Source organism: Ceratotherium simum, chromosome X, assembly GCF_057802395.1.
Source record: "Ceratotherium simum simum isolate JZ-2026a chromosome X, ASM5780239v1, whole genome shotgun sequence".
Classification (NCBI taxonomy): Eukaryota; Metazoa; Chordata; class Mammalia; order Perissodactyla; family Rhinocerotidae; genus Ceratotherium; species Ceratotherium simum.
This window is the reverse complement of record NC_141940.1, coordinates 91,845,386-91,866,548: the sequence shown is the minus strand read 5'-3', so window position 1 is coordinate 91,866,548 and position 21,163 is coordinate 91,845,386. Positions and strand designations below refer to the sequence as shown.

The window sequence follows — 21,163 nt, the reverse complement described above, 5'->3', positions numbered from 1 at the left end:
ACAGATGAGACAGATTAAATAAAATAGATAAGTAGATAGGTAGGTAGGTAGATAGATGTAGATAATTTTGTGACCAAGTGATTGATTTATAGATAGATAAATAGATGAGTGGGTAGGTAGACAGATAGATGGTTTTGTGACCAAATGACACCTTCCACAGGGAGAAGAGAGAAAAAAAGGAATAAACTCATGGATAAAATATCCACATTCCTCCCCCTTGTGGTGTTGAAATCAAATATACCTCATCATTCATAAAACCTTGATAGTTCCCATACTCTAGCTAATAGTGGAAGACTTACCACCCCAGAACTTAATTCTCTGTGTGTGTATGCGTGTGTACACCAAGGTAAAGCTTTCATTATTAAGGACTTCCCAATAATCTCGCTCAGGACACTGTAACAGAAGCTAGAAGATGCCATCAGAGACCCAGTAGCCAGATGTAGCTGCTGATTACAAAAGACAGGATCTACACTGGCTACTGAGCCATTGAGGGTACCTACACTTTCCAGCAGCTAGATGATCCGCAGCCTTCTGGGGAAGGGCTCTGTGGAAGGAAAGAGAAGACATCAATACTGGAAACTTATGTGGAAATGGTATCAAGAGATTTCAATTGTATATTTTCTTGATTGACATTCTGACAATAATCCCATGTATGCAGTTTAAAACAGCCTCTAGATTTCTTTACTTACTCAACATATATTGATTGAGTGATATTGAATAAACTGTCAGATACTCTCTCAGGTGCTAGAGATCCAGTAGCAGACAAAAAAGATGAAAATCCTTGCCCTTCTGGAATGTTCGTGATTGTTTGTGAGAAAATCTACAATTGATTATTTGACATGTTTTTGCATTAAAATGTAATGTATATATATTTCATATATATATATATATGAAAAACAAATAAGTAAGCAAACAAAAAACCCCAATCCATCATTTTATTGTGGCCTTGGAGCATTTTTGTTTGCTTTATGCCACAGTAACTTGGATAATCTAGCAATGATGCACATATGTAAAATAAATTGCAGTAAAAAAATATTGTTTCCTGTTATAAATTGAGGATGATATAGTTATTTCCACCAAATGTCTAAAACACCAAAGAAAACTGCAAAAACATGCTACAAAGTATTCAAAGCAGCAGCTCACCAATGTCAGTTCCAAGCTTTCCTTCCACAATACAATGTACATATAAAAAATGTTAGAGGATGTGTCCTCCCCATTGATTCATTCATTCATTTATTCACCCCAGCAATGCCTACTAAGTGCATTCTCCATACTTAACGCAAGGCACCGGGGATGTGACACTGAACAAAGCCCCTGCACTCACGGAACTGGGAGTCTAAAATTTAAGGTGCAAGAAAGACAAAACAGAAACTCAACAGATATGTATGGTCATTTCAGAGCATAAAGCAATGAAGAGGAATGCTATTTTCTATAAGGTAGTCAGGGAAAGCCTCATTGTGGGTGTGACATTTGAGCAGATCCCTGAAGGAAGAGGAAGAGAATGGTGCACACACCTGGAGTGAGAAAGAACACCACAGAGAGAGGCAAGAGTCAGAACAAAGGCCCCAAAGCAGAAAAAAGCCTGGTGTCTCGGAGAAGGCATTCTTATATTAGCACATGACCACTGTGGCCAATTATTGTTTTTGACTTTTAGGATTATTCTAGAATGTAAATAACTATGCAACTTTGCTCCAAGTACACGTTTTAGAATCCTGCCTTCTTATGAATTTAAAATGCTTTGGCTATCACTTTAAAAAGATTTAGGAAAGTTATCAACAATTGGAATAAAGGCTGTATTTAGAACTTTAAATTAGTACAATTTGACTGGTCATGCAGCTGGACCACAGAATGAAATTCAAATATTTATTGCCAAGAAAGTGGCTTTTTGGAAAAAAAAATGGGTTGCTATAAGAAAAGATGACCAGCTTTCTGAGAGCTCTAAATATATAAATTTTAAGGGAATGATTTAACTATTTAATCACAGACGTCTAATTTTAAGAGGAACCCATTTGCCAAGTTATAATAATAGTGTTTCACCAGGTGGTTAGTTCTTAGGGGAGGAGAAGGGTGGAATTTATAAGGTGAAGCAGGTTTTTGTTTGATTGCTTTTTTTTTTTACTTTTTAAGTAAATTAAAACCAACTCCATCTATGAAGTATATTTTGGCATTGCCTAAAAGGCAGGGCATACATACCAAGTGGGAAAAAAGTCTGCTTGTACAGGTTTGGCTGAATCTTACCTTCAATGTAAAATAAAGCATTTATAGAACACATAAATTTACATTTCATAAACCACTAAAACTAAATGTTCATAACTCTACTTCTGTGAATAAGACTAACAAAGTGGGGCAAGGGTTTAGCCAAAATCCAAAGGATTATCTTCTGTAAATTTTGGTCTATATTTAGATTAGAAGAATGGTATTTTTAATTCTCAAAGCTTGCCCTATCTATCCTCCAAATCTTCCTAAATCAAAGAACTATAAAGTTAAGATGGTCTTTTGCCTCTACTTTTAAATTTATGTAGGGAATACAAAAATGAAAAACTGTAACTAAAATTTTATTAAAGGCTACTCTATAGATTAGTGTCGACCACTAACCAATAATACACATTTTTAAGGCTTATTAAAATATACAGAATAGAATATAGAAGGAATATACTACAGCATAGACTATTAATCAATAATACATTTTCCAAGTTTATGAATAAAAGTCAAAGTAAAGAAAAAGGGTCTAACTAAAAATATCACATTATATAATTCTATTATCTATCAATTAAGATGATAACTAGGCCCCAGAGATAGTTGATAGAACTATAACCAAGGAACTCGCTACTCAAGACCTATTCACAGTGCAAACAAACAAAACAAAGACAATAATAAAAAAAACTCCATTCATTCTGGCTAAAGACCACTTATTTGAGGTACTCATATTGCAACAGAGTTTAAAAGGAGGAAAAGACTGATTAAAAGTTAAGCCTGCCACCTGCTGTTGGAAAGCCTGCTTGGAACTGGGATAAAGACGATGTCTTGAAACGTTAACCTAGAATTTGAAGAGCTTACCCTCCAGAATTAGAACAGGGGTGACCTATAAACCAAACCAAGAAGTAAAGAAACTCACTGACGTTTAAAGCCAAGATGACAGATATAACATGACATTCTCATCAGTTTCACTAGAAATGAAAGAAACGCTGCTTCATGGGTCATTCAACTAAAGGAAGAGTAGACTTACCCTGTCTTTTTAAGGGATTATACTGATAATTCTATTTTGCCCCCCAAAAGTATCCCAAACTTTAGAAATCGTAGTTTTTGGAAAGAAATTTTGACCCCAAACACTATATGTGGAAATAAATGAAGAGGGATGAACAATTTCATAGCATGGCCAGAACGTTAACTTTACCAAGTCCAAATCATCAAGTTTGGCTCTAGGTGTCCCCCTTCAACCCCTACCCATGAGATTTCATATAGTTTAGTAATATGCCAGCAGCCTTCTGTAAATAGGAATACAGTCAACTTCTAAAATATATTTATGGTAACAAAGTCAGAGTTTACTTTAGAAACAAACAAAAACTGCCTGCCATGGGGTAGACCTCATGTTAAGTGTTCTTACCACACACACACAAAAAGGCAAACTCTGGGAGGTGTTGGATATGTCTATTATCTTGATTGTGGTGATAGTATCAATGGGTATTTGCATATATCCAAACTCATCAAATTGTATACATTAAATATGTACACTTCTTTGTATATCAATTATACCTCAATAAAGTTGCTTCTAAAAAACAAACAAACAAACAATCTGCCTCCCACGTGGTTAAGAACAAAAAGTCTAATTAACTCTAATTATAGCCCAGGAAAGAAATGCACACAGTGTGCCGTGGGGTGAAATTATGCCAGAGGAAAAACCAACCTTTTAAATACAGGTGTCTAATTAAAGTACATTCTTGTGAACTTGGATTCCTTTTGTGTTACATTAGAGTATTTGAGCCAGGGTCTCACCATAACCAGCACGTGGTTGCAGCCCATCCAGCTCTTGCATACCTGAGATCCTGTGACTACACTGACCAAAAACATTTGTACCAGCTGATGGTCACCTGATTCTCACATAACCCTATTTAGTAAATTGCTCTGCAAGTCAACTTGAAGATTGAGGTGAACATTTTCTGAGACGTTCTTGCTCAAGATATTTTTCTTAAAAGACATTCCGTGCCAGATAATTCTAGTCTGAACAGGCCTGGGAAGGGATGGGGTTGGCACAAGATCCTAAAACAAACTTCTAAAGGCGAAACCGCTCACAGCCCATAAAGACAGACTCAGACTAGTTTTTAAAAAATAATATTTAGCAATTAGGCATATGCCTTTAATCCTTCTCAACAAGAATAAAATTTTTTAAAACAATCATTGGATGAAAACAGGAATCACCTTACTCATTAAAAACACTCAGAGAAAAAGGATAGTTTTTACCTAAGTAATAGCCTTTTTATGGACAAGTTGCAGAAATTAATTGTACTAAATCTACATACAAATCTCTCTCTCTGTCACTCTGACCCTGGAAATGATAGAAAAACCAGTCAGTTCCCCCAAGAATTCCTAACTTAGACTTTTATTTAATCACAATTAAGCCATTATTATTCTATGCTATGACTGGGTCATCCTAAATTTGGTCTCATTTCTAAGCCTTGTGCTATTTTCTAAAGGCATCAACATCACATACACCTAATATTGCAGGTTTCATTTATAATCAAATCTCCTTCTAGCCTCTGTTGTGCCACTGTACAAAACTCCTTTTGTCATTGAATGTGCTCATGGTACGATATTCTTTGTTTGGTCTTCCCTGACTCTTACCATCAAGTTTCACTCAGCTCAAACGAAGTGAAGGAGGAGCAAACATTTGGCCTCTGCACACTGCTCACCCAGCTCCTCTTCTGCCTCTGCTGGGTCCAGCTCAGAGACTCTTCTAGAATTCTAAAGGGCCTTCCTTGAGTCCTCCGGAAAGTTACCTGCGAGCTACTCAGGGCTAGCTCCCTGATCACTCAGTCTGTGTCTTGGCCAGAAACATAAGCCAAATTACTCTTTAATTGTTTAGAAATGTGTCTCCCTATAAGAACGTGAGATCTCTGAGGTAAGAACTGAGTCTTTCTCTCAAGATTCCCCAGGTACTAGCACTGTACACTGGATCATAGTAATCTTTTAGTAAATATTTGTCAAATAAAGAAATCTGAGTGAAGTGCCTGACACCTGTACTGATACACTTCAAAAAACAACCAAAACACAGTGGGAGAGTTTCTCAATTTCAGGAAAATTCTTATATTTCCTTATCCTTTAAACATTACTTGCTTCCCATCTTAGTTTTATGGTAACTTTCTATAAGATTTGTGGGTGTTTATAGGATCAAGCTATTTGCAGAAGAGTATATTTTCCCAACAGAAGTGTGGGCTAGTGAATGCACTGTCTTAAAGTTAACGCTTCTACGCAATCCCAGTCTTGTAGCATAGAAGAATCCTTGGGGCTCAGGAAGGCTATCCTAACTGCCTTTGTCATTTCATATGTTAAGTAAACAAGATCTACTCTGGTGAAATGAAAAACATCAATACAATTAAACAGGTAATGGTGGGGGAGGAGGAGAGGAGACTAGAAAAAAGAAAAGAACAAAGGGAACATCCATATGTCGCAATTTCTTTTGCTTACCCTGGTTATAAAGTGAATTACATTGTAATCAAATGAAGCCTCTTCTAAAAACCATAGACTTCCACCAGAAGCTAACATTGGGAATCAATTATTTTAAAGTCTATGGTGGTATGTTGATTTTTAAAATTATGTGACTTGTGTAAATGGCTCATACCACAAAGGAAGAGAAGGGGAGATAGCTAACAGACGAAGAGTGAAAATTTGGAGGGGCTAATAAAAATGATTTGAAAATGACGGAGGGCTAAGTGTACATATCACACTTACTGATACTATTTGATGACCTAGTGGCTACAACACCCACATAAAATCCAGCAAAGAGGAGCAGGATTAAAATGTGGATTCTACTTATATAACCAGGATAAAATGGAAAAGTTAATTGAGATTTATAAAGAAAGACTGTTCTGATATGTGCTAAATGAAGAAAAAAGGGGGAATTGGATACTTTTTAACTTCTAGAGAATGAAAGAAAGCAGTATAAAGTCCTAACCTACACATCAAGTATTTGCTCCCAGAGTGGTCACCACCCAGTGGATGCGTGACCAGTTCCTCAGCTGGTCGTAAGGAAACCAAAAGTGTTTTGGTGGTAACAACTCAGTACAAACCAAGGGCCATAAAAAGTCTTGATTACAACATTTTTCTCTCCCTTCTTCTCTCCTTATTACTTGATGCTGGACTATGTCTATGCTCACAGTGGAGGGTTTTTGACAGTGTATCGATGGTTCTGTTGAGTAAATATAAGTGTTTAGAGAAACTATGGATCTAATTAAAAGTCAGATTCAAAAAAACGTCAAAACATCAAGCTCTCAGCTTACAACTGGAGATGGATTTTTGAGATGGTCTACAAAAGTAGTCTGGAATGTAAAAAGAAAAGGGATGCTGAAGAGGGAGGGCCATTGAAAATGACAAAGAGCAAGGAGGAGAGATGTTGGTCAATACAGGCAAGGAGAAAAGGGGTACAAGAGAAGTCCAACACCCAGCCACAACACCGAAGCACTCAGAAATGAGGCAACAGCTTCATGGGCATCCTCTATTAACTAGGTAGAAGGGAAAGTTTATCAGATGGAGAAAACCAGAAGGTTGGAGGGGAAGGATACAGGAGAACTGACTCTCAGGAGTTTAAAAAAAAAAGGTAGAAAAGGTGAGCATCTGGGAGTCCAAGAGAAAGGGAAGATTATTCATAGGCCTGGGCAAAGTCAAGAGATGAAGGAAGGAAGTCTTTCTTCCTGTGTGGGGTTGGGGGAGAAGCAGCGGCAAATTTTATTGCTAGGTTGAAAGGGGAAATAACAGAAACAAAACTGCTGTTTATATTGATGGTAAGTAACACAGGAGAAATCTGGTTCCTCTTTCTATGAGTGGAGAAAGAGGTCAGGAGAGGTACTTGACACTAAAGAATAGTATAACCTTGCAAGGACTGGCTCAAAGAGGACAAGAGAATGTGTATATGTGTGTGTATGTGGGAGGTGTGAATGGCAACGTGCTGTAGGAGTCATTTTCAGTCAGAAAAGTATAGCAAAATCCTCTCATTTAGAGAAAACGGCAGGGCATAAGGAGCTCAAAAATGAAGGGTAACCCTCAACTTCTAATGAGAACACACTAGATGTAAATTGGCAATGCTGGAAGAGCTGTGAACCACACAGCCTGATGAGCAACCCAATACGACAAGCCAGGAATGGTCTCAATTCACCTAAGTCCAGAATTGCCTGGTCCCCTTCCCGACTCAATGTCCCTAACCCCATGTTCATTTTCCTGCCTCCCACTCCTAGCTGGTAAGCAATGGCATCAAAACTGTTCAAATTTCTCAGTGACAATTACTATTCATTCTGGCATTACCTCTCCTATAAGTCTTACCCCGATTATTAAACTTTCCGTAGTCTGAGGAATGAACTGTAAAAAAAAAAAACCATCTAAACGATGATAAATTCTTTTCATGCTAAGAGGTCCAACTCATCCTCCTACTGGGATCACCAATAGTTAACCCAAAACCTATGCTGACAGAGGAGAGCTGTTGTGTACATCACTTTTCTTTCATATCTGCCCCTGTGGAAGCCAGGATGGGCCACGGAATTAGGGAACGGAATAAAACGGGCAGAACCTAGAGGATTTGGTGAAACAAAACAAAACAAGATAAAACAAAACAAAAAAATAGAGATTCCCTCAATTGAGTTTCATCCTTAGACAAAACCTCACAATCTTTGTGCTCTCATATTATTATAACCCCTGCTTTTCTAAGGTTAATATAAACCTGAATGAATTTTAAAATCATGACTAAAAAGTTTAGAGACTGGAACTCCCAAGACCCAATCAGGAAAACAAGTCATGTTTTGTTTTAGATGCACCAGTATGGACAGACATTGTCATTTTACCAATACGTCAAATAACGATGACAAAACAGCATTTCTCAAAGTATGTTCTTTGGAGTATTAGAACCGAGAGATGATTCACAAAAAACCAGTTCTTTGAATCCATTAAATTTGGGAAATGTTGTAGATGTACCATATGCTCTTCTTGAAGTTTCAATACAAATATAAAAGGTTCTAAGAAGTCCTGCAGGAAAGAAACCTACTTAACGTTATTCAACTCAGCTTTTTCTGAAATTATTTGACCACAGAATTTTTTTCCCGTCTCCTGAAAACGTGTTTTGTGAACTGCCATCCTAAAGAGTACTAAAGGCTGTAACTGGTTCCCACGCATTTATCACATACGCCGGGGAGAAGTTTGGGTGGCAACAGACCCACCAAGAATTCTCCCAAGGCAGTTGCCTCAAACCAGGAATGTAAAAGGGAAGAGGGATACTGAAGAGAAAGGGCCACTGAAAGTGACAAAGAACAAGGAGAGATGTCAGTCAACACGGGGAAGGAGGAGAGGGTGTCGGACATGGGCCAATCTTCTCGGCTAAGTAAACCTTAACATCACCTGCTTTTCACTCTGTTTTGTCTCCTTCTAAAGCCACCAGTTTCAGTCACGGGGACCCAACTAATGACTGTTTAGTATCTTTTAAAGAAGAATTTAAAATAATCCAGTGCACAAGATATCATTTACTATAAAACTTTCCAATCTTGATGGAAGCCACGGTGCAACTAATGGAATTAAGCTCTCATGTTTCCCTGTTAGTTTTACAAAGCCACTCACTCAGTACTGTGCCATTAGTAATCAGGCCCGATGAGGACAATTACATAGTAAATATCAACACCCGCTGTGTATACAGTGCTGTCCACCTACCATGGCTCCTTCATATATGAGTCTTTACCCTTACAACAACCTTGTGAAGCCTGTGGTTGTGTTATTATCCATTTACAGATGTGGAAACAGGATTAGTGGGGATCATTGCCATGAACATCTCATATACAAATAGAAGGGACTCTAGTAACTGCCTGACAAATTGAGGAGCAAAGAGTCCTGGCCAGATACTCAATGACATGAGTTTGGGGAAGCAGTAAGGTATAGTAGGGAGAATGGTGATCTCTGCCCAAGAAGACGAGGGCTCTGTGATCCAGGCAAACAGCTTGGCTTCGCTGGGTCATTGTTTGCTCCCCAAGCAAATGAGGATAATGCTGATCCTGCCTATAATGGGCTCATTGAGATGGTCACACAAAATGAGGTTTATGAAAGGACTTTATCTATTTTCATGCATTCTGCAAACAGAAGAGATTTATTTCTCTAACACTGGTAGAATCTGAAGGTGGTATTTTTATGTCTTATCTTTGCAATCTGAACCCCGCTTCAGACTCTTTAACCCTCATTGTACAGTGAGTGCTACAGCTGTTGTGTTTAAGCGCAAATGCTTATAAACCAGGCAGGCAGCTGGCCCCACAGTGCTGGACAAGATACTTCCTGAACCACTTGTTTCAGTGCCTTGTAAACAGCAGGAACCAAAGCTATCACATTTATTATGTACACAGTTTAACTTTGGTTTCTCATCTGTACTAGAAGGTTATATTTCTATCCCCAAACCATTAAAACTTCCTCGGGTTTTTTTTTTCCTAAGAGATGCTAAGTTTTTATTTGCCAAATAAGGGCATTTTTAAACCCTCCATCTACTCTAACAGTGATTGCTCGTTTATTTTTTTTTAAATTGAGGAATAACTAACACAATAAACTGCACATATTTAAAGTGTACAATTTCATAAGTTTTGACATATGTATACACCCGTGAAATCATCACCACAATCAAGATAGTGAAATTATCCACCAGCCCCAAAGATTCTCTGTGCCCTTTTGTAATCCCTCCCACTTGCCACCCCTACCTCCTCCACCCCAAGCAACCACTGATCGGCTGCCTGTCATTATAGTTTTCTTTGCATTTTCTAGAATTTTATATAAATGGAGTCATACAGTACATACTCTTTCTTTTTTTTCTGACTTCTTTCACTTTGTGCAGGGTCATCCATGTTGTTGACTATATCAATAGCTCATTCCTTCTCATTACTGAGTAGTACATCGTATGGATACACCACAATTTGCTGATCCATTCACTTACTGATGGACACTAGGGTTGTTTCCAGTTTTTAGCTATTACTTATAAAACTTCTGTGCACATACATGTACAAGTCCCGTATAGACATATGCTTTCTTTTCTCTAGAAGTGGAATATCTGGATCATATGGTGGGTGGATGTTTAACATTTTAAGAAACTGCCCAACTGTCTTCCAAAATGTTTGTACCATTTTACTTTTGTACCTAAATGTATTATGAGAGTTCTAGATCCTCCACAAACTTGCCAACACTTGATAAGGTTGGTCTTTTTAAATTGTAGCCATTCCATTAGGTATGTAGTGGTATCTCACTGTCATTTTGATTTGCATTTCCCTAATGATTAATCATGTTGAATATCTTTCCATGTACCTATTTGTCACTTGTAGATCTTCTTTGATGAAGTGTCTGTTCAAACCATTTGCCTATTTTTCTATGTTATTTGTTTTCTTATTACTGAGAACTCCACCAGTTTTAATGAGTGGTGCAAGACTGATAACTAAGAACTCAATCAAACTTCTACATAATTCCTGAGTACATAAGAGGATAAAAAATTCATAGCGACTGTTTTCTAAAATCTATGGTGAACTAAAATATTCTCTAAGTGTATGACACACTTGAAATACTTTTAAAGCTTACAAAGGGTTTAATTATTTTTATCAGTATTGCTGCTAAGTCTACATAGGTTCAGAACTTAATTAGTAAAGAAAATAATCATATTTCCATGTACTCTAGTGGTATCTAAACCCATCTGAGTTATTCCTCAGTGCATTAGCTAAAATCACCAAAGTTTCGGTCCCTAAGCCACATTTCACACTTTGTACTAATTGTACTCTAATCCCATGAGATTTCATTTTCCAAAAATAATTTATTATGTCAAACTTGTGCCCACATTCAAAAAGTGATAAAGACCAAAACCTTTACCGCATTGTTTGTACAAACAGTAACGGCTAAAATGTGATTTGCAAGCACGAAGGTGAATTCTCCTTTAAGATCTGTAGAGTAGGCTAGATTCGAGGGCAGCTACAGGCTTTCCTTTGAGGAAAAGCAGGCCCGATTCTGCTGTGCAGGGCCATCGGTTCGCAGCTCAATTGTTACAGTTGATGTGGGTTTCCTTTTAGATGCCTGGAAAATGACTCTGCTGACCACATCCACATTCTGAAATACTTTTTGAGAACTTGTAACCAAACTGCAGGAACTGACTCATTTTGCAGTGCCCAGCCACCACACAATCGTTCCAGAATAGACTCCAGTCAAAGGCAGAAATATCAAGGTCTTAGAACACAGGCAGCAAATTGTCTATTTATATGGGGGAAGAAAAGGGGGAAATCCCAGGGCGCATGGGGCAAAACGGCTCAAGCCCCAGGATACCATCAGACATGACTGGCCTTAGAGGAAGGACCAAACAAAACACACCACTTCATGGGCAACACATGTGTTTCCCTCAAAGCTAGAAGGTAGAAGCTGGTGAAAAGGTACCTTAATGTCTAGCTCTCTATATTACACCTCGAAAGTAGATTCAGTCGAGAGATGTATGCAGGAGGATTTGGGAAAGATGGTGTCTTGAACACCCATTCCTGAATTCCTTGCTCAGTAAGTCAGGAGCATGCCCCTCGTCTCCCAGGAGATAAGCAAGAATGGACATTCTGTCAGGGATGCCAGAAAGAAGTGAGGCAAGGGCCCAAGGACACCTAGGCTTAGGATCAGAAATTTGCTAATACCTTGGGGCTCCACTACATCCTTCCTTATCCATTTCTACATCTCTCTCTCTCAGCTCCCAATGTGGCTCATCCAAGGGAGTCAGCTTCCTCGTGATGTGCCAATTCTCACTCCCTCTCTCAGTGCAGAGTTCCTATCTTAGGGCAGGATGGAAAGGAGCAAACTGGGCCCTCCTCCACAAAACACTCTATGTTCCCAAATTACTAATTTCTCCTCCCCACAAGTGAAACTCACATTCTCTCAGTCAGTTTCAGCCAGAGGTGGTGAGGAAATCCGGTCCAGCTGAACTAAACTATAAATGACAAAACCAATTAACTCTTTTCTGCAGGTGGGGCCCTGGCTAAAAGAATATGAGTGTTAACCCAAATGCATAACTAACTAGTGGAAAGTCAGGCTAGGGGACACAAATTAGGTATAAAGTCTCAGGTGCTGTGAAATAAGATAAACCCAGACAATACCTACAAATAGCTATCAAGCCCCTGCTAAGCCCTGTAGGTTGCCAGGCCTGGTCACATGGTCCAATATCGATAAAATGACCTGTATATACATTTTATGTCTGTTCTCACTGATGCCATGACTCTTAACATGTCAACTCCCAGATGACAGAAACTGTATATACCTTACACAAAGGTAGGACTTTTAGTATCAGATTATGACAGTAAAAGAATAATAAGGAGCTACAATCCATTTACAGCAACCAACTCTATCTTTAAAAAATTGTAAAAGTGTTTTTAACACAAATTTAAAAGAGAAAAAGTAGATACAATCCCACTCCTCCCAACTGGTAAACTGCTTTTATTTTCCCATGCTCCCTTACTGCCTCCAATTGTAAAAACAAGTACCATGTAACACAACTGTTTAACCTGCATCAAACAGTAAATTTTCATACAGAATTATAGGAGGGAACCTATCAATGGACTGAACATAAAACTAAGGGCTACAATAAAGAAAACATTTTTAACATAGTTACTTAAAAACCACGCAGTTCAAAATTATAAACTATCTATCGCTGAGTGTAAAATCAGCAAAGACAAGCCCCGTGGAAAGTGAGTTTTGCTAAGTATAAATGGAATCTAAACATCCCACTGCTAGATACTTGAGCACCCCACACCTCTCTGAGGAATAGATGTGACAGAATTACCCACTTTTTGCTCCTTAGCTGACAAGGAGTTGATACCTGAACTTTCTTTACCAAGGTTTTCATATCCTGACAATGTAAATTACAAAAGTAGCATTTTACCAAGAGAGCCCTACACACTCTGGTTATGAGGCCAATGGGCTGGACTCTCCAGGATCCCTACATAAATCACTCGTACTCTAGGAAAACCATCCTCCTTCTCTTTAGTTATCATCTCTTACCTTCTAATAGCTTCTTACTATGGCCAACAGGGCCCTCTGTGATCTGCTCTTCACTACCTCCCAGACCTCATCTACTACTTTCCCTCTTGCTCACTGTTCCACACCAGCCTCTTTTCTGTCCCTTGGACACACCAAGCTTGCTCCCACCTCCACTGCAGTGGTTTTGTTTACTCTGCCTGGAATCCTCTTCCTCGAGATACCCTCATGGCTGGCTCCTTACTTCCTACGGGTAAGTCTCTGCACAAATATCACAACATCAAAGAGGCCTTTCCCATCAGCCCCGCATAAAGCAACTCTTCCCCAGGCCCGTCTGACCTGGTTTTATTTTTCTCCATAGCACCTACTAACGCCTGGCATATACTTATTTGTCCTATCACTGTCAGTCTCCCCGCTCCATGGGAGTAGGAACCCTGTTCTCTGCTGTATTCCCAGACCAAGAACACCATCTGGCACGTGGTAGTGCACAATACAGTTTTGTAAAATGAACATTTCCCATATGATGTCTTTGTCAATTGTTCTACTATAAGCTTAGGAGGTCTAGTTGACACCTGGGACAATTTTCGTTAACACCTTACAAAACACCTCATACTTCATGGGCCAGGTGGAGAGGAGCTGTAGGAGGGTGACCGTTTCCCTAGCATTAAGAGAAATTGTGCAGGGGTGGGGGAAGAAGAACAATTTCTGTATGCTCTCCCTGCTATCCATGGGTAGAAGATAAGAGAGGGTCTTTTGGAGTAAAGATATCAAACAGAATAGAAAAAAAGGTAGAAATTTACTGTCCCTACCAACCTAACTTGTCCCAAACAGTCCTTATTTCATCTTGTTCAGAAAGAAGAGCCCTGACATAATGAGCCATCCTTTTAGATTGTGAGTGATTTTGTTTTTAAGGCTACATTAACATTTCTTCCCATGGGGCCATATATACCTACTATTGATGTAGACTTCACATTTCATGCTGAAAGAAATAAAGCATTTTCATTGCCTTTGCTGCTGTGGTTAAACCTGTATCAGAAAACACACAAAGTTTGTGCCATTACAAAGAACTTGAATGGTTAGTTATGTGTTTTTCAAAAACCATGGGAAATGACACCCAGGTTTAAATCACTATTAAATCACAAGTAAAGATAACAACTCTATCTGCCTTAAGGAAGAGTATTCCTAACTACAGCATGGTGACAAGTACCACTTTTTGAAGTGTTAGTAGTATAAACCCTCCTCCCTATCCTCATCTCCCCAAAAGAGAGGGTATCCCTCATTTTTCACATCTTTACTTAGAGATATTTTCAAAACCTCATAATAAATTTAATTGAGAGCAGAGCAGGACTTTTACCTCCAAATTGGTTTAAATTTTATTTAAAAATTATTTTCCAAGACATCATTGTGGAAGTCTCTGTTGTCTCTTAATGTTCTTTAAACAGGGCAATGAGTTGAAAGCTTAGGGGAGTTCTTAGATTGTATTTACTGACACATTCTCTACTGTGAACCCTTCTTCTACCACCACTAAAAAAAAAAGAAAGAAAACACATTTCTTTGCATTATTTTCCTGTCAAAAGCCTTTTCTTTCCCTTACTTTAAAAAAGAAGCCTGGCTGCCAAAGGAAGATGCTCAAAGACTTTTACGAATGTCAGTCGGTGAAATGTGCCTTGTCTCAAAAGTGGCAAAGGATCAAATAAAAGATGTAGTCCTTGAGGTGAAAGGAACAAAGAGCGAGTTTGTAATTACTCCTCTTCCTTCCCCTAAGGGACCCTCACCTTGTCCTTTCTTCCATCTGCCTGCAGGTAGACACTGAATGAGTTACATGACAATATGGATAAATGAATGACTGAATGAACAAATAAAGAATGAAGGCAGGCATAATTAGTATATCCTCCTATGGGCAGGCTCAGTCCAAGAACAGGAGATTTTTATATATTTATTTATTTTTATTTTTTATTTATTTTTCTTTTAATTTTTTGTTTATTGCAGTAACATTGGTTTATAACATTGTATAAATTTCAGGTGTACATCATTATACTTCTATTTCTGCATAGATTACATCATGTTCACCACCCAAATACTAATTACAACCCATCACCACACACGTGCCAAATTATCCCCTTTGCCCTCCACCCTCCACCCTCCCCTCTTCCCCTCTGGTAACCACCAATCCAATCTCTGTCTCTATGTGTTTGTTTATTGTTGTTATTATCTACTACTTAATGAAGGAAATCATACAGTATTTGATTTTTAAAAGAGATTTCCAAGCACTCTGAACCCATGGGCTAGGGTAGCCTGCTCTCATCCTCCAAGCCAAATTCTCAACCTACATTTGAAAGAGGAGGAAATTCTCAATGTGAAACCACTTTTCCCATATTTTGAAAATTAACTCCTCACGCAAACATAAGGTTTTATACGCATGGATGGCTTCTTGTAATTCTTTACTTAGAAGGTTTGCCCCTCTAGATAGCACCCAGAACTAGATGGAGATAAAGGAGAAAAACATTAGTAATTACAGATTCTTACTCATTTTACTTTTCTATGGATTAACTCTATATTGGATAGAAGAATCTCCAGAAAGGTTGATGAAAGTGCATCCCTGGGTCCCAAATGCTCACATATTTCTCCCTTCCACCCCCACTTTCAAGTGAAAACATTAGAGGAAAAAATAGGGGAAGTTACATGAGTAAATTTGTCAGTGCATGAGATCAACTGAAAACAAGGAATTCCCCTCCTGGACTTCAGTGGCCTAATTAAAACTCATAAAACACAAATGACTAAAACTGCTCCCATTGATTTGTGAAATAAGAAGCAGAAAAAGTCAATTATGTATTTCAATATTGAGGGCCAGGCCTGAAAGAAGTGACACTTTGCAGAATAGAAATGAGAAGACCATTTCTGAGACTTTCGGGTTCAGTCAACTTTTATTCTGCTTTTCTGCCAGAAGTACTTACCATGTGTACTGGCAACAACCTATTTGGATTTAGATTCTGGTTCCACAACTTATCAGCTGAGTGCCCAGAAGCACGTTCCTTTACCTCTCTGTGCGTCAGTGTCCTCATCTATGAAATGGGCATGATAATTGCACCAATGGGTTGTCAAGAGGATTAAACAAGTCAATGTGGGTAGAATACTTACAACAGTGTCTATCTAGAACATGGTAAGTGTGCAATAAATAGCAGCCACCATCGTCATCACTGTTTTGCTTAATCTGATGTGGAAAAAGACATATAATTTAAAATGGATCCACAGGCTTTCAAACTAAACTGAAGTCTGTTGCTGAAAGGATTTGGGAAGGGAACTCAAGTGTGTTAAGCACCACTATTACTCCAGGGACCACAGCATATGCTTTACACGTGTTATCTCATTTCATGCAACAGCCCTGTGAGCTAGTACTGATGCTCCACTCTCTGGGGCTTAGGGAAATAAATGGAGTAGCTTACTCAGCCAGCAAGGGGCAAATTTAAGCACAAGTCTACTTGTTTCCAAAGCCCAGGTCTCTCATGAGAAGGAGCAAACACTTCAATGGATGCTGTGAATAGGACCTTCTTGGGGTCATGGTAACCACTGTCACATACCTGATACTCACTGGAAGATGTCTGGAGGTTTTTTCAGGTAATCAGAACTTTGAAAGCACCCTGCAATGTTTTGCTGGGCCTGTACAAGTTCACTCAGTTTCTCCCATTTTTAAGAACTCTAGTCTCACTTTATATATATCACACAAATGCTAAATGACAGAATCAATGGGTTTTCATTTTAAAAGTTTTTATCCATCTGCTTTTAGGAAAGAAAGGTGGGAAAACTAAGCTTTTTTCCAATACCACCACCAATGGGCATTCAATAGAATAGGTGCTTTAGGAGAATTAAACTCTTGCTAAGCAGAAAGGGAAGATCCTTTAAAATAAAACTTTAGCTTGCTTTTCATAATCAATGACTCCATCTCCTACCTTAAAGCAACCAGTTACACTTTGTTTTTAAGCAAGTTATTACTTTATTAGATTGACCATTTAGAAGAAAGCAACTAGAAACTATTTTCCTATTAAAATATGGCTAAGAAAAACAGTCTCAATTATTATATTGACTTACAAAAGCATATTATATTCAACCTTTACATGCATCTAATCTGTTCCTTTAAGAATTAAAGAAAGAAAATCAAGTACATAAATGCTCTAACTATGTATTTACATGACCACATTATTTACAGTTAATAATACGTACGTATTTTTTTATTTTATATTTTAGATTATCCTAAATACTTTGGACTATATAAACTAGAATAAATACAGGATTGAAAGACAATAGGTTACAGTTGAGAATTTAAGAACTTGAGCCAGGAAATGTCCAAGATTAAATCACTTACATTCTTTAATATAATATATAGAACAATTGTTTTATATTGATTTTTTAAATTTTTCAAAGGAAAACGGTAGCAAGTAGGTGCGTTTAAGATGTTTTCGCTGGAATAAATGCTAGGTATAGTTCCCCAGCTCCTTATCTAAATTGAAGGTAGTTCATAAAATATAAAAGTATTTTACTTTGTATGTTCTCCTTAATAATTTAAAATCTTTTTGATTTTAAAAATATTCAATGATTATATTAAAATTTGGCTCAGTTTCCTCTCCTGAATGAAGACATCAGTTCTCCAAATTCTGATTGCACAATCAAAACAGTTTAAGAAAAAAAATTCTCGTGGCTGTGAATATAAACATGATAACTAATAGTAAGAAAAATCCAATGGGCAGAAAAAATTTCATTATTTATAGCAGTCTGAGATTGATAGGAGGGAATGAGTTTGAAGACAGAGGTCAAAGAGAAATAAATCTAGGCCTTTAAATTTGTTCAAAGATAACATTCCTGCTAGTGTTTGACTGAAATGCCAAATGAATAAATAAGTAAAACATACAATATGTCACACAGAGATAAATTCTAAAAAAAAATTAAGCAGGGTGGAAGGATAAGAAATTTGGGAAGTAGAATGGGGAGGCTGCTATCAGCTTGGAATGAATTTATCCCTAGAAATATATAGGTACTGGAGAGACACCTTAGATACTTTTTTGAGAAGAACTGTTAAAAGTATCCTTCTGTGAATTCAGACAGTCATGCAGCTCAAGTTCCACAGGCTGCCTCATTTGCCCAAGGGGCCCTTGCTTTGTCCCACTGTGGCTCCCACGCCAGGGAGTTCACTCCCTCCAAGGTGACCCATGCCCTCCTCAGAGCCCAGGCCTCCTGCTGGGTTAATGGCCCAGAAAATGTCTGCGAAAAAGACTTTTTCCACTATTCAAGATAATTCCCTTGGGGCTAAGGAAAGAGTTATTTCATGTGTCTTAATTTTTCAAGATAAAGAAGTCAGGCTGACTGCTGATGAAGATCAATGCAGGGAAGCCTGTGAAGAGATTAAGAGCAGCTCACACCCCTGGAATTCCCACACTCCCACCCAGGGGAACCTGTTGTAAGCATTCTACAGCAGACCCCTGGTAATGACCATGGTGGCGATGTCATCAGCTTTTGATGACACCAGAAACAGGGTGACTAGGAATAAAGTAAACAGATGAAACGCCCCTCTGACTCGGTCAAGAGTTCCAGTGCCCATTTCCAGGCCTCTCTCATACGTGAAGTGGACTCATTAAGAGCAGACTGCAGCTAGACTGCTTGCTTTCAAATCTTGGCTCTACTACTTCCTGGCTGTGTTACTTGGGCAAGTTGTTTCACCTCTCTGTGCATTAGTCTCCCCATATAAAATAGGGATAACAATCATATTGGTCATATACAGTCTTTGTGAGGATTAAATAAGTTAATATAGGTAAAGCATTTTATACCCAAACACATCTACTGAGTATCTCCTATGTGCCAGGCACTGTTCTAGATGCCAGTGATTCATTCAGAGCAGTGCCTGGCACATAATTCGAGCTCAATGTATATCAGTAATTAGAAGTCCACAAACCGTTAGCTGACACTCAGATTGATTACGATGATGATGATTTATAAATGTAATAGGGTGACTATTCTATCTACATAAAACTCCAGGGGGGTCTGATACAGCACTCCATGATCAAACACATCAATATTTCTAGAGTAAAACGTACAAACATTCATACTAAGTGGGATAAATCAAGAATATAAATCTCCTCACATCAGTTCAGGTCAGGATTTGCTGCCAAATTTTTTACATCAAAATCTTTTGGTTTTCAGAGCTTTTTAGATTTCAGAAGAGATGGTGGACCTATACATTAAGGAAGGCGCAAAACTCATTAAAGTTTTCCTTTCTAACTTCTGGATGTGCTAATGACCAAATGAATAGTCAAAAGCATTTAGGAGTAGAAAATAGGAAGCCCTTCAGGCATGGAAAATCCACAACTGCATAATTAATCTATGTCAAATATTATCTAAACAATCCCTCCCCCCAAATACAGTGTGCCATTAGATTCTCAGTCAACCAATTCATTTCCACACAAAACAGGTCTCAAACAATCTTTAGGGGTTTTTTAAATTAATTTTTGAATATAGGGTAAAATACTTAAGTTTTACCACTATTTTAATAGCACAACCTTATCTTTCTCAGAGAAAAAAAGACAAGCTATTAAATGACAAATAACTGACTTAAAAAACATGTACCTTAAAAGAATACAGGACTCTCTGGAGTCAGCCTAGAGAGATGAATAAATGTTACACCAAAGTGGTAAACTATCCTGCTACCAAAGGAATTTTCTCCACATTGCATTTTAGGGAAATATTTGCAGCTCTTGAAGAGCTATACAATAACTGGTTCAAGATGTTCTCACTGCTGGTCAGCACTGGATAAAGGATTTGCACAAACCCATGGAAGTCGACTTCTCCCGTCTCTTTATTACCCCCATACGTTGTTATTTATCTTCCCCAACTTTTTAAACCCCTTTTCATTTATTTTATACTGAAGTATTGCTTTGTTCAAGACCTATGTTTACCACTCCCATGGCGATCTGTACACAAAGGCAAATCAGGAAGACATGAAACGAACGGAGACACTTCTGTCGCTGCATGGTTTTTTCCCCTTCTCATTATCCTCCTACTCAATGAGACTGTAGTGGGAGGTCTGAATGACATTTCCAAACTGAGAACTTAAAGCTACATTTCAACACCCAACCCCCTCAGTTGTCATAGGAACAACACTATGAGGCTTATCTAGGTTCTAACAAACAGCCACTTGTTTCACTAGCAATTAAAGCTCCCCCTTCCAACCAAATATATACACACATACATATACAAACCTCAAAAAAATTTAATTGGGCAAAACTGTATACCACACCAAAATTTTAAGAAACAAGCCCAAAGAGAAAGTGTTTATATTCCTGAATACGCAAATATCAAATACTATTTGAGAGAAATTATTGTGAGGTCTGTTACTTGACCTGATTCCTTTCAGTCTGTAGCTTTACATACTCACAAAGACATGTGTGTACTGTTAATATCTTTGAACAGAGTATATAAAAATATTAATACTCTCAATAACCCCAGCAGAGAATTCAGGGCAATGCTATGTTATTTATTTTACATGTATTTTTAAAAATTAATAACAGAAGAGCAAACAGAATTGAAAACATGAAGATCTAAAGGAATTCTTCTGGAATATACTTTCTAGCATTTATTGTTTCAACACGCTTCTATCATATTTTTGTCATTCAAAACAATAGCCTCTAAATGGATAAGTAAAACCTAAAAATTATATAAAGGCTTTTTTTCCATTAAGCATGGCAGTGTTTAGCCAGATTATTAAATCATCATGTTTCGCCCAAGTATTTACGTGAAATACAGAGCTGAAAATAATTGTGAATCACTGAACACAAGCTAGCAGTCAGATATAAATTACCTGTAAATATCTTAATGCTTTGTCACCATTTTTCTGTCTTCAAGACTCTAAAACCTATAAATTCATGTGCTTCAGAGAAATGAGAAGCATTTTTCCATACCCTCAGCCACACCT

General features: G+C 37.9%; 1 long non-coding RNA gene across 6 annotated transcripts in view; it reads right to left on the bottom strand.

Moving 5' to 3' along the window:
* Window positions 1–485: 485 nt before the first annotated feature.
* The window catches only part of LOC147911942 (uncharacterized), a 96,763-nt gene continuing 76,085 nt past the window's right edge, over window positions 486–21,163 (bottom strand). For all 6 annotated transcript variants that reach the window (XR_015550734.1, XR_015550744.1, XR_015550737.1 and 3 more), the window contains one exon: window positions 486–544. This is a non-coding gene — a long non-coding RNA (uncharacterized LOC147911942). The remainder of the gene's footprint in view (window positions 545–21,163) is intronic.